This window comes from Lissotriton helveticus, chromosome 12 (assembly GCF_964261635.1).
Source record: "Lissotriton helveticus chromosome 12, aLisHel1.1, whole genome shotgun sequence".
In the NCBI taxonomy this organism is placed as follows: Eukaryota; Metazoa; Chordata; class Amphibia; order Caudata; family Salamandridae; genus Lissotriton; species Lissotriton helveticus.
Window position 1 is genome coordinate 132,989,398 of NC_136073.1, and position 11,710 is coordinate 133,001,107.

An 11,710-nucleotide genomic window follows, 5' to 3' on the forward strand; every position below is an offset into this window, starting at 1 on the left:
TTAGGCAAACACACTTCATAAAACAGCATTTTCTTTTCTATTCTCCCCGTGTTACAAGCTTAACTGCTCACTGTGTAATTTCTCTTAGCCTGCTGTCCCAGGAAGAGAATTTTATCTACAGGCTCTTTCCGTGTTTTTTTCCTAGTCTTTCTTTCCCTTTTCTTAGATTTGTAACTGTTCCTTTATGTGCTCTATTTAGGCGCCATTAATCTCATTTGAGCTCCTTGTACCTGCTGCTGTTTTCTCCACACCTCATACTGCCTTTTCCCTCTTTCTCTCTTTCTCTGAGGTTGGTGGCTACTTTCCAAAGCTTCTGATGCCCCAATGTTCCTTCATCTTGTTGTCAGACGTGAATTGGAAAAGCAACCAAATTAACAAGCCTTTACCACTCATACATGGCAGAGGTTTATACTTTAATTCAATGAGCTAAGAAAAGCGTGTTGTGGGGCCCCTACGAGCCATGGTGCTTGCTTCATCATAATTGGGCGCGCAGTCATTAGCCACAGCTCTGATCATGGGTCACTGAGGTCAGTTTCAATAATTCCTCAAAAACCTAACCATGCAGTCCCCGCTAACTGTATAGTTATCTTGCTTTACTGCTGTTTGTGTGATTAGCTGGGAGGAGCTCACGGCAGCATCCTCCCTATAAAAGTATAGATGGACCGCTCCTTAACTTTTTCTTGCTTCACATACAGATGGCTTGAGGAGGTACAGGGGAGATGCAGGTCTAATAGACAGAATAGAAGATCTGCGCCAGGTGTGTTTCTCTGCATTGGTGTCCCATCACAGGCCAACAAGTGTATGTGTGATCTTTGACTTCTGGCAGTTCACAAGCAGGCAACCAGGAAACGGTTTCAGCCTATCAACCACTGAGGAGACAAAGCCTTTGTATAAGGAATGAGGAAGCAATGAACACATTCAGCCTATCACTGGAGTTCCCTGAGTGTTTCGAATTATAAATTCTCCATGTCACTGTATGTTATTGAGCCCAAGTAGCTCGCCGTGATCGTATAGTGGTTAGTACTCTGCGTTGTGGCTGCAGCAACCTCGGTTCGAATCCGAGTCACGGCATTGTGGTTGGCAATGTCACGGCAGTTGTGTTTTTCTTTTACAGAATTACCAAATGTACCAGTTGTTTTTGTAAAATGTCTATTAAAAACAGATCCTTTAAAATATTTAAACGATTTAACGACAAATTATTTAAACACACATGATTATAAGATGCAGCCTTATTTTTGTTTTTAGGAGAGAATGTGCCTGCTGAAAAAAACATTATTTTTAAAAAGTGCATTGCAGGATATCAGGAATTTGCTGTGGCACACCTTGAAAACTTTCATGCAGATTATTTGCACATAACTTACAGTCAGTTGGTGTGGCCGAGTGGTTAAGGCGATGGACTAGAAATCCATTGGGGTCTCCCCGCGCAGGTTCGAATCCTGCCAACAACGAGAAACTTTTTAACATCGGCTACAATTTCAGAAGTTAACCTTTAGAATTTCTTCCATGTCAGTTTTATAAATAGGTGGCTTATTTTGGTGTCACTATTGCCCTTTCACATATTTATTATCGCTACCCCTTTCATATCTTTGCTATAACTCTCGTCCTACATTAGCGCTGGTGCAAACACTTCAAATTATTATACCCTGGCTCTCTCAGTCATACCATTCATGCACTTGAAACTTACTTTACCAATAAAAGAAGCAAATAGAAAAATAAAACAAAAGTGCTTGCTGGATTAGGCAAACACACTTCATAAAACTGCATTTTCTTTTCTATTCTCCCCGTGTTACAAGCTTAACTGCTCCCTGTGTAATTTCTCTTAGCCTGCTGTCCCAGGAAGAGAATTTTATCTACAGGCTCTTTCCGTGTTTTTTTCCTAGTCTTTCTTTCCCTTTTCTTAGATTTGTAACTGTTCCTTTACGTGCTCTATTTAGGCGCCATTAATCTCATTTGAGCTCCTTGTACCTGCTGCTGTTTTCTCCACACCTCATACTGCCATTTCCCTCTTTCTCTCTTTCTCTGAGGTTGGTGGCTACTTTCCAAAGCTTCTGATGCCCCAATGTTCCTTCATCTTGTTGTCAGACGTGAATTGGAAAAGCAACCAAATTAACAAGCCTTTACCACTCATACATGGCAGAGGTTTATACTTTAATTCAATGAGCTAAGAAAAGCGTGTTGTGGGGCCCCTACGAGCAATGGTGCTTGCTTCATCATAATTGGGCACGCAGTCATTAGCCACAGCTCTGATCATGGGTCACTGAGGTCAGTTTCAATAATTCCTCAAAAACCTATCCATGCAGTCCCCCCTAACTGTGTAGTTATCTTGCTTTACTGCTGTTTGTGTGATTAGCTGGGAGGAGCTCACGGCAGCATCCTCCCTATAAAAGTGTAGATGGACCGCTCCTTAACTTTTTCTTGCTTCACATACAGATGGCTTGAGGAGGTACAGGGGAGATGAAGGTCTAATAGACAGAATAGAAGATCTGCGCCAGGTGTGTTTCTCTGCATTGGTGTCCCATCACAGGCCCACAAGTGTATGTGTGATCTTTGACTTCTGGCAGTTCACAAGCAGGCGGCCAGGAAACGGTTTCAGCCTATCAACCACTGAGGAGACAAAGCCTTTGTATAAGCAATGAGGAAGCAATGAACACATTCAGCCTATCACAGGAGTTCCCTGAGTGTTCCGAATTATAAATTCTCCATGTCACTGCATGTTATTGAGCCCAAGTAGCTTGCCGTGATCGTATAGAGGTTAGTACTCTGCGTTGTGGCCGCAGCAACCTCGGTACAAATCCGAGTCATGGCATTGTGGTTGGCAATGTCACGGCAGTTGGGTTTTTCTTTTACAGAATTACCAAATGTACCAGTTGTTTTTGTAAAATGTCTATTAAAAACAGATCCTTTAAAATATTTAAACGATCTAACGACAAATTATTTAAACACACATGATTATAAGATGTAGCCTTATTTTTGTTTTTAGGAGAGAATGTGCCTTCTGAAAAAAACATTATTTTTAAAAAGTGCATTGCAGGATATCAGGAATTTGCTGTGGCACACCTTAAAAACTTTCATGCAGATTATTTGCACAAAAATTACAGTCAGTTGTTGTGGCCGAGTGGTTAAGGCGATGGACTAGAAATCCATTGGGGTCGCCCCACGCAGGTTCGAATCCTGCCAACAACGAGAAACTTTTTAACATCGGCTACAATTTCAGAAGCTAACCTTTAGAATTTCTTCCATGTCAGTTTTATAAATAGGTGGCTTATTTTGGTGTCACTATTGCCCATTCACATATTTATTATCGCTACCCCTTTCATATCTTTGCTATAACTCTCGTCCTACATTAGCGCTGGTGCAAACACTTCAAATTATTATACCCTGGCTCTCTCAGTCATACCATTCATGCACTTGAAACTTACTTTACCAATAAAAGAAGCAAATAGAAAAATAAAACAAAAGTGCTTGCTGGATTAGGCAACACACTTCATAAAACTGCATTTTCTTTTCTATTCTCCCCGTGTTACAAGCTTAACTGCTCCCTGTGTAATTTCTTTTAGCCTGCTGTCCCAGGAAGAGAATTTTATCTACAGGCTCTTTCCGTGTTTTTTTCCTAGTCTTTCTTTCCTTTTTCTTAGATTTGTAACTGTTCCTTTACGTGCTCTATTTAGGCGCCATTAATCTCATTTGAGCTCCTTGTACCTGCTGCTGTTTTCTCCACACCTCATACTGCCTTTTCCCTCTTTCTCTCTTTCTCTGAGGTTGGTGGCTACTTTCCAAAGCTTCTGATGCCCCAATGTTCCTTCATCTTGTTGTCAGACGTGAATTGGAAAAGCAACCAAATTAACAAGCCTTTACCACTCATACATGGCAGAGGTTTATACTTTAATTCAATGAGCTAAGAAAAGCGTGTTGTGGGGCCCCTACGAGCAATGGTGCTTGCTTCATCATAATTGGGCACGCAGTCATTAGCCACAGCTCTGATCATGGGTCACTGAGGTCAGTTTCAATAATTCCTCAAAAACCTAACCATGCAGTCCCCCCTAACTGTGTAGTTATCTTGCTTTACTGCTGTTTGTGTGATTAGCTGGGAGGAGCTCACGGCAGCATCCTCCCTACAAAAGTATAGATGGACCGCTCCTTAACTTTTTCTTGCTTCACATACAGATGGCTTGAGGAGGTACAGGGGAGATGCAGGTCTAATAGACAGAATAGAAGATCTGCGCCAGGTGTGTTTCTCTGCATTGGTGTCCCATCACAGGCCAACAAGTGTATGTGTGATCTTTGACTTCTGGCAGTTCACAAGCAGGCAACCAGGAAACGGTGTCAGCCTATCAACCACTGAGGAGACAAAGCCTTTGTATAAGGAATGAGGAAGCAATGAACACATTCAGTCTATCACTGGAGTTCCCTGAGTGTTTCGAATTATAAATTCTCCATGTCACTGTATGTTATTGAGCCCAAGTAGCTCGCCGTGATCGTATAGTGGTTAGTACTCTGCGTTGTGGCTGCAGCAACCTCGGTTCGAATCCGAGTCACGGCATTGTGGTTGGCAATGTCACGGCAGTTGGGTTCTTCTTTTACAGAATTACCAAATGTACCAGTTGTTTTTGTAAAATGTCTATTAAAAACAGATCCTTTAAAATATTTAAACGATTTAACGACAAATTATTTAAACACACATGATTATAAGATGTAGCCTTATTTTTGTTTTTAGGAGAGAATGTGCCTGCTGAAAAAAACATTATTTTTAAAAAGTGCATTGCAGGATATCAGGAATTTGCTGTGGCACACCTTGAAAACTTTCATGCAGATTATTTGCACAAAACTTATAGTCAGTTGTTGTGGCCGAGTGGTTAAGGCGATGGACTAGAAATCCATTGGGGTCTCCCCGCGCAGGTTCGAATCCTGCCAACAACGAGAAACTTTTTAACATCGGCTACAATTTCAGAAGTTAACCTTTAGAATTTCTTCCATGTCAGTTTTATAAATAGGTGGCTTATTTTGGTGTCACTATTGCCCTTTCACATATTTATTATCGCTACCCCTTTCAAATCTTTGCTATAACTCTCGTCCTACATTAGCGCTGGTGAAAACACTTCAAATTATTATACCCTGGCTCTCTCAGTCATACCATTCATGCACTTGAAACTTACTTTACCAATAAAAGAAGCAAATAGAAAAATAAAACAAAAGTGCTTGCTGGATTAGGCAAACACACTTCATAAAACTGCATTTTCTTTTCTATTCTCCCCGTGTTACAAGCTTAACTGCTCCCTGTGTAATTTCTCTTAGCCTGCTGTCCCAGGAAGAGAATTTTATCTACAGGCTCTTTCCGTGTTTTTTTCCTAGTCTTTCTTTCCCTTTTCTTAGATTTGTAACTGTTCCTTTACGTGCTCTATTTAGGCGCCATTAATCTCATTTGAGCTCCTTGTACCTGCTGCTGTTTTCTCCACGCCTCATACTGCCTTTTCCCTCTTTCTCTCTTTCTCTGAGGTTGGTGGCTACTTTCCAAAGCTTCTGATGCCCCAATGTTCCTTCATCTTGTTGTCAGACGTGAATTGGAAAAGCAACCAAATTAACAAGCCTTTACCACTCATACATGGCAGAGGTTTATACTTTAATTCAATGAGCTAAGAAAAGCGTGTTGTGGGGCCCCTACGAGCCATGGTGCTTGCTTCATCATAATTGGGCACGCAGTCATTAGCCACAGCTCTGATCATGGGTCACTGAGGTCAGTTTCAATAATTCCTCAAAAACCTATCCATGCAGTCCCCCCTAACTGTGTAGTTATCTTGCTTTACTGCTGTTTGTGTGATTAGCTGGGAGGAGCTCACGGCAGCATCCTCCCTATAAAAGTGTAGATGGACCGCTCCTTAACTTTTTCTTGCTTCACATACAGATGGCTTGAGGAGGTACAGGGGAGATGCAGGTCTAATAGACAGAATAGAAGATCTGCGCCAGGTGTGTTTCTCTGCATTGGTGTCCCATCACAGGCCCACAAGTGTATGTGTGATCTTTGACTTCTGGCAGTTCACAAGCAGGCGGCCAGGAAATGGTTTCAGCCTATCAACCACTGAGGAGACAAAGCCTTTGTATAAGCAATGAGGAAGCAATGAACACATTCAGCCTATCACAGGAGTTCCCTGAGTGTTCCGAATTATAAATTCTCCATGTCACTGTATGTTATTGAGCCCAAGTAGCTTGCCGTGATCGTATAGTGGTTAGTACTCTGCGTTGTGGCCGCAGCAACCTCGGTTCGAATCCGAGTCACGGCATTGGGGTTGGCAATGTCACGGCAGTTGGGTTTTTCTTTTACAGAATTACCAAATGTACCAGTTGTTTTTGTAAAATGTCTATTAAAAACAGATCCTTTAAAATATTTAAACGATCTAACGACAAATTATTTAAACACACATGATTATAAGATGTAGCCTTATTTTTGTTTTTAGGAGAGAATGTGCCTGCTGAAAAAAACATTATTTTTAAAAAGTGCATTGCAGGATATCAGGAATTTGCTGTGGCACACCTTGAAAATTTTCATGCAGATTATTTGCACAAAACTTACAGTCAGTTGTTGTGGCCGAGTGGTTAAGGCGATGGATTAGAAATCCATTGGGGTCTCCCTGTGCAGGTTCGAATCCTTCCAACAACGAGAAACTTTTTAACATCGGCTACAATTTCAGAAGCTAACCTTTAGAATTTCTTCCATGTCAGTTTTATAAATAGGTGGCTTATTTTGATGTCACTATTGCCCTTTCACATATTTATTATCGCTACCCCTTTCATATCTTTGCTATAACTCTCGTCCTACATTAGCGCTGGTGCAAACACTTCAAATTATTATACCCTGGCTCTCTCAGTCATACCATTCATGCACTTGAAACTTACTTTACCAATAAAAGAAGCAAATAGAAAAATAAAACAAAAGTGCTTGCTGGATTAGGCAACACACTTCATAAAACTGCATTTTCTTTTCTATTCTCCCCGTGTTACAAGCTTAACTGCTCCCTGTGTAATTTCTCTTAGCCTGCTGTCCCAGGAAGAGAATTTTATCTACAGGCTCTTTCTGTGTTTTTTTCCTAGTCTTTCTTTCCTTTTTCTTAGATTTGTAACTGTTCCTTTACGTGCTCTATTTAGGCGCCATTAATCTCATTTGAGCTCCTTGTACCTGCTGCTGTTTTCTCCACACCTCATACTGCCTTTTCCCTCTTTCTCTCTTTCTCTGAGGTTGGTGGCTACTTTCCAAAGCTTCTGATGCCCCAATGTTCCTTCATCTTGTTGTCAGACGTGAATTGGAAAAGCAACCAAATTAACAAGCCTTTACCACTCATATATGGCAGAGGTTTATACTTTAATTGAGCTAAGAAAAGCGTGTTGTGGGGCCCCGACAAGCCATGGTCCTTGCTCCATCATAATTACACATGCAGTCATTAGCCACAGCTCTGATCATGGGTCACTGAGGTCAGTTTCAATAATTCCTCAAAAACCTAACCATGCAGTCCCCCCTAACTGTGTAGTTATCTTGCTTTACTGCTGTTTGTGTGATTATCTGGGAGGAGCTCATGGCAGCATCCTCCCTATAAAAGTGTAGATGGACCGCTCCTTAACTCTTTCTTGCTTCACATACAGATGGCTTGAGGAGGTACAGGGGAGATGCAGGTCTACTAGACAGTATAGAAGATCTGCGCCAGGTGTGTTTCTCTGCATTGGTATCCCATCACAGGCCCACAAGTGTATGTGTGATCTTTGACTCCTGGCAGTTCACAAGCAGGCGGCCAGGAAACAGTTTCAGCCTATCAACCCCTGAGGAGACAAAGCCTTTGTATAGGGAATGAGGAAGCAATTAACACATTCAGCCTATCACAGGAGTTCCCTGAGTGTACCGAATTATAAATTCTCCATGTCACTGTATGTTATTGAGCCCACGTAGCTCGCCGTGATCGTATAGTGGTTAGTACTCTGCGTTGTGGCCGCAGCAACCTCGGTTCAAATCTGAGTCACTGCATTGTGGTTGGCAATGTCACGGCAGTTGGGTTTTTCTCTTACAGAATTACAAAATGTACCAGTTGTGTTTGTAAAATGTCTATTAAAAACAGATCCTTTAAAATATTTAAACGATCTAACGACAAATTATTTTAACACACATGATTATAAGATGTAGCTATATTGTACCTACTGACATAAATTATCGTTCTTGAACCTATTTGCGGTGGGGGAATGGAGCTCTCCCCCATGCCAATCAGAATGCAGATGAATGCAGTTGCAGTTGAGTGACCTGTATTGTGGCTGTCTAGAGGGAATGCACAAATGTAGCTGTCTCGCAGTCCAATCCAGACGTCAATTGGAGACAGGTTTTCAGGCAAATAGAGCAGTAAGTGCAGAGAAATGCTCACTCTCTAAAAATGGCATTTATAAAGTAGTAAAGTTAAATCCAACCTCACCAGTAAATAGGATTTATCAATAAATAAATAAAGCTTCTCCTCTCTGATATGGAATTACCCCCCAAAAAGTATAAGGGAATACCCAATGCTAACCTACGAGAGGGGCAGACCTCACTGTAGTGAAAAATGTAATAGACTGTTTTGTACTACCAGGACATGCAAACTACCACAGTACATGTCTTACCTTTTACTTACATAGCATGATGCCCCTAGGACTACCTAGGGCCTACCTTTTGGTTAATTATATGTAATAAAATTGGAGTTTAAGGCTTGGCAAGTAGTTTTAAATGGCAAGTCGAAGTGGCAGTACACTGCAGCACAGGCACTGCAGTAGCAGGCTTGAGACAGGTTTGAAATGATACTTTTTTGGGCGGCACAATCAGTTCCTGGGTATATGGTATACCACTTTACAAGGGGCTTTCAAGTCAATGAAATCTGTCAGTCAGGTATACTCCAATTACACACATGATTTGGGAAGAAGCACGTTCACTTCAGCACTGATTAGTAGCAATAAAGTGATCAGAGTCCTAAGGCCAACAAAAAGATACAGCAAAATGCGTAGGTGAAAAGCAATAAGGTAGGGTTGAGGCCACCTTAAGAGTGCAAGGTCTAACAAAAACAAATTAAGGATAACATGAGTAAAACATCAGGTTTCTCTACGGCATTTGGTGAGACAAGTGTGCCTTCTTTTATCTTCCATAAATGCAATCTTTCCCTGACCCCTTTATTATATAGCTCTTCAAGTAAAAAAGATAAAGCACTTACAAAGGAGCCTCAAATACTGAAAGATGGTAGACTTCTGTAATATGGGCCATAGACTAAAAGCAGCACGAAAACAGAGTGCAATAGGGTCCCAAAAACTTGAGTGCCACATGAGAGTATGCATGAAAGCCTATCCTTTTCCAAACTAGAGATATACTCATGCAATTTTTGTTTTTAGGAGAGAATGTGCCTGCTGAAAAATACATTATTTTAAAAAAGTGCATTGCAGAATACCAGGAATTTGCTGTGGGACACCTTGAAATCTTTCATACAGATTATTTGCACAAAACTTACAGTCAGTTGTTGTCGCCGAGTGGTTAAGGCGATGGACTAGAAATCCATTGTGGTCTCCCCGCGCAAGTTCGAATCCTGCCAACAACGAGAAACTTTTTAACATCGGCTACAATTTCAGAAGTTAACCTTTAGAATTTCTTCCATGTCAGTTTTATAAATAGGTGGCTTATTTTGGTGTCACTATTGCCCTTTCACATATTTATTATCGCTACCCCTTTCATATCTTTGCTATAACTCTCGTCCTACATTAGCGCTGGTGCAAACACTTCAAATTATTATACCCTGGCTCTCTCAGTCATACCATTCATGCACTTGAAACTTACTTTACCAATAAAAGAAGCAAATAGAAAAATAAAATAAAAGTGCTTGCTGGATTAGGCAAACACACTTCATAAAACTGCATTTTCTTTTCTATTCTCCCAGTGTTACAAGCTTAACTGCTCCCTGTGTAATTTCTCTTAGCCTGCTGTCCCAGGAAGAGAATTTTATCTACAGGCTCTTTCCGTGTTTTTTTCCTAGTCTTTCTTTCCCTTTTCTTAGATTTGTAACTGTTCCTTTATGTGCTCTATTTAGGCGCCATTAATCTCATTTGAGCTCCTTGTACCTGCTGCTGTTTTCTCCACACCTCATACTGCCTTTTCCCTCTTTCTCTCTTTCTCTGAGGTTGGTGGCTACTTTCCAAAGCTTCTGATGCCCCAATGTTCCTTCATCTTGTTGTCAGACGTGAATTGGAAAAGCAACCAAATTAACAAGCCTTTACCACTCATAGATGGCAGAGGTTTATACTTTAATTCAATGAGCTAAGAAAAGCGTGTTGTGGGGCCCCTACGAGCCATGGTGCTTGCTTCATCATAATTGGGCGCGCAGTCATTAGCCACAGCTCTGATCATGGGTCACTGAGGTCAGTTTCAATAATTCCTCAAAAACCTAACCATGCAGTCCCCCCTAACTGTATAGTTATCTTGCTTTACTGCTGTTTGTGTGATTAGCTGGGAGGAGCTCACGGCAGCATCCTCCCTATAAAAGTATAGATGGACCGCTCCTTAACTTTTTCTTGCTTCACATACAGATGGCTTGAGGAGGTACAGGGGAGATGCAGGTCTAATAGACAGAATAGAAGATCTGCGCCAGGTGTGTTTCTCTGCATTGGTGTCCCATCACAGGCCAACAAGTGTACGTGTGATCTTTGACTTCTGGCAGTTCACAAGCAGGCAACCAGGAAACGGTTTCAGCCTATCAACCACTGAGGAGACAAAGCCTTTGTATAAGGAATGAGGAAGCAATGAACACATTCAGCCTATCACTGGAGTTCCCTGAGTGTTTCCAATTATAAATTCTCCATGTCACTGTATGTTATTGAGCCCAAGTAGCTCGCCGTGATCGTATAGTGGTTAGTACTCTGCGTTGTGGCTGCAGCAACCTCGGTTCGAATCCGAGTCACGGCATTGTGGTTGGCAATGTCACGGCAGTTGGGTTTTTCTTTTACAGAATTACCAAATGTACCAGTTGTTTTTGTAAAATGTCTATTAAAAACAGATCCTTTAAAATATTTAAACGATTTAACGATAAATTATTTAAACACACATGATTATAAGATGTAGCCTTATTTTTGTTTTTAGGAGAGAATGTGCCTGCTGAAAAAAACATTATTTTTAAAAAGTGCATTGCAGGATATCAGGAATTTGCTGTGGCACACCTTGAAAACTTTCATGCAGATTATTTGCACAAAACTTACAGTCAGTTGTTGTGGCCGAGTGGTTAAGGCGATGGACTAGAAATCCATTGGGGTCTCCCCGCGCAGGTTCGAATCCTGCCAACAACGAGAAACCTTTTAACATCGGCTACAATTTCAGAAGTTAACCTTTAGAATTTCTTCCATGTCAGTTTTATAAATAGGTGGCTTATTTTGGTGTCACTATTGCCCTTTCACATATTTATTATCGCTACCCCTTTCATATCTTTGCTATAACTCTCGTCCTACATTAGCGCTGGTGCAAACACTTCAAATTATTATACCCTGGCTCTCTCAGTCATACCATTCATGCACTTGAAACTTACTTTACCAATAAAAGAAGCAAATAGAAAAATAAAACAAAAGTGCTTGCTGGATTAGGCAAACACACTTCATAAAACTGCATTTTCTTTTCTATTCTCCCCGTGTTACAAGCTTAACTGCTCCCTGTGTAATTTCTCTTAGCCTGCTGTCCCAGGAA

The 11,710-nt window shown here is 41.1% G+C and overlaps 10 non-coding genes across 10 annotated transcripts; all 10 read left to right on the forward strand.

The window, feature by feature from the left end:
• Positions 1 to 999: 999 nt before the first annotated feature.
• Positions 1,000 to 1,071, forward strand: TRNAH-GUG (transfer RNA histidin (anticodon GUG)). Its single transcript has one exon. It is a non-coding gene; the product is annotated as a tRNA-His (tRNA).
• Positions 1,072 to 1,366: 295 nt separating this feature from the next.
• Positions 1,367 to 1,448, forward strand: TRNAS-AGA (transfer RNA serine (anticodon AGA)). The gene has a single exon. It is a non-coding gene; the product is annotated as a tRNA-Ser (tRNA).
• A 1,653-nt stretch (positions 1,449 to 3,101) lies between these two features.
• TRNAS-AGA (transfer RNA serine (anticodon AGA)) lies at positions 3,102 to 3,183 on the forward strand. Its single transcript has one exon. It is a non-coding gene; the product is annotated as a tRNA-Ser (tRNA).
• Positions 3,184 to 4,468: 1,285 nt separating this feature from the next.
• Positions 4,469 to 4,540, forward strand: TRNAH-GUG (transfer RNA histidin (anticodon GUG)). The gene has a single exon. It is a non-coding gene; the product is annotated as a tRNA-His (tRNA).
• A 295-nt stretch (positions 4,541 to 4,835) lies between these two features.
• On the forward strand, positions 4,836 to 4,917 carry TRNAS-AGA (transfer RNA serine (anticodon AGA)). The gene has a single exon. It is a non-coding gene; the product is annotated as a tRNA-Ser (tRNA).
• Positions 4,918 to 6,203: 1,286 nt separating this feature from the next.
• On the forward strand, positions 6,204 to 6,275 carry TRNAH-GUG (transfer RNA histidin (anticodon GUG)). Its single transcript has one exon. It is a non-coding gene; the product is annotated as a tRNA-His (tRNA).
• Positions 6,276 to 6,570: 295 nt separating this feature from the next.
• TRNAS-AGA (transfer RNA serine (anticodon AGA)) lies at positions 6,571 to 6,652 on the forward strand. The gene has a single exon. It is a non-coding gene; the product is annotated as a tRNA-Ser (tRNA).
• A 2,850-nt stretch (positions 6,653 to 9,502) lies between these two features.
• On the forward strand, positions 9,503 to 9,584 carry TRNAS-AGA (transfer RNA serine (anticodon AGA)). Its single transcript has one exon. It is a non-coding gene; the product is annotated as a tRNA-Ser (tRNA).
• A 1,286-nt stretch (positions 9,585 to 10,870) lies between these two features.
• Positions 10,871 to 10,942, forward strand: TRNAH-GUG (transfer RNA histidin (anticodon GUG)). The gene has a single exon. It is a non-coding gene; the product is annotated as a tRNA-His (tRNA).
• A 295-nt stretch (positions 10,943 to 11,237) lies between these two features.
• TRNAS-AGA (transfer RNA serine (anticodon AGA)) lies at positions 11,238 to 11,319 on the forward strand. Its single transcript has one exon. It is a non-coding gene; the product is annotated as a tRNA-Ser (tRNA).
• The last annotated feature ends 391 nt before the right edge of the window (positions 11,320 to 11,710 follow it).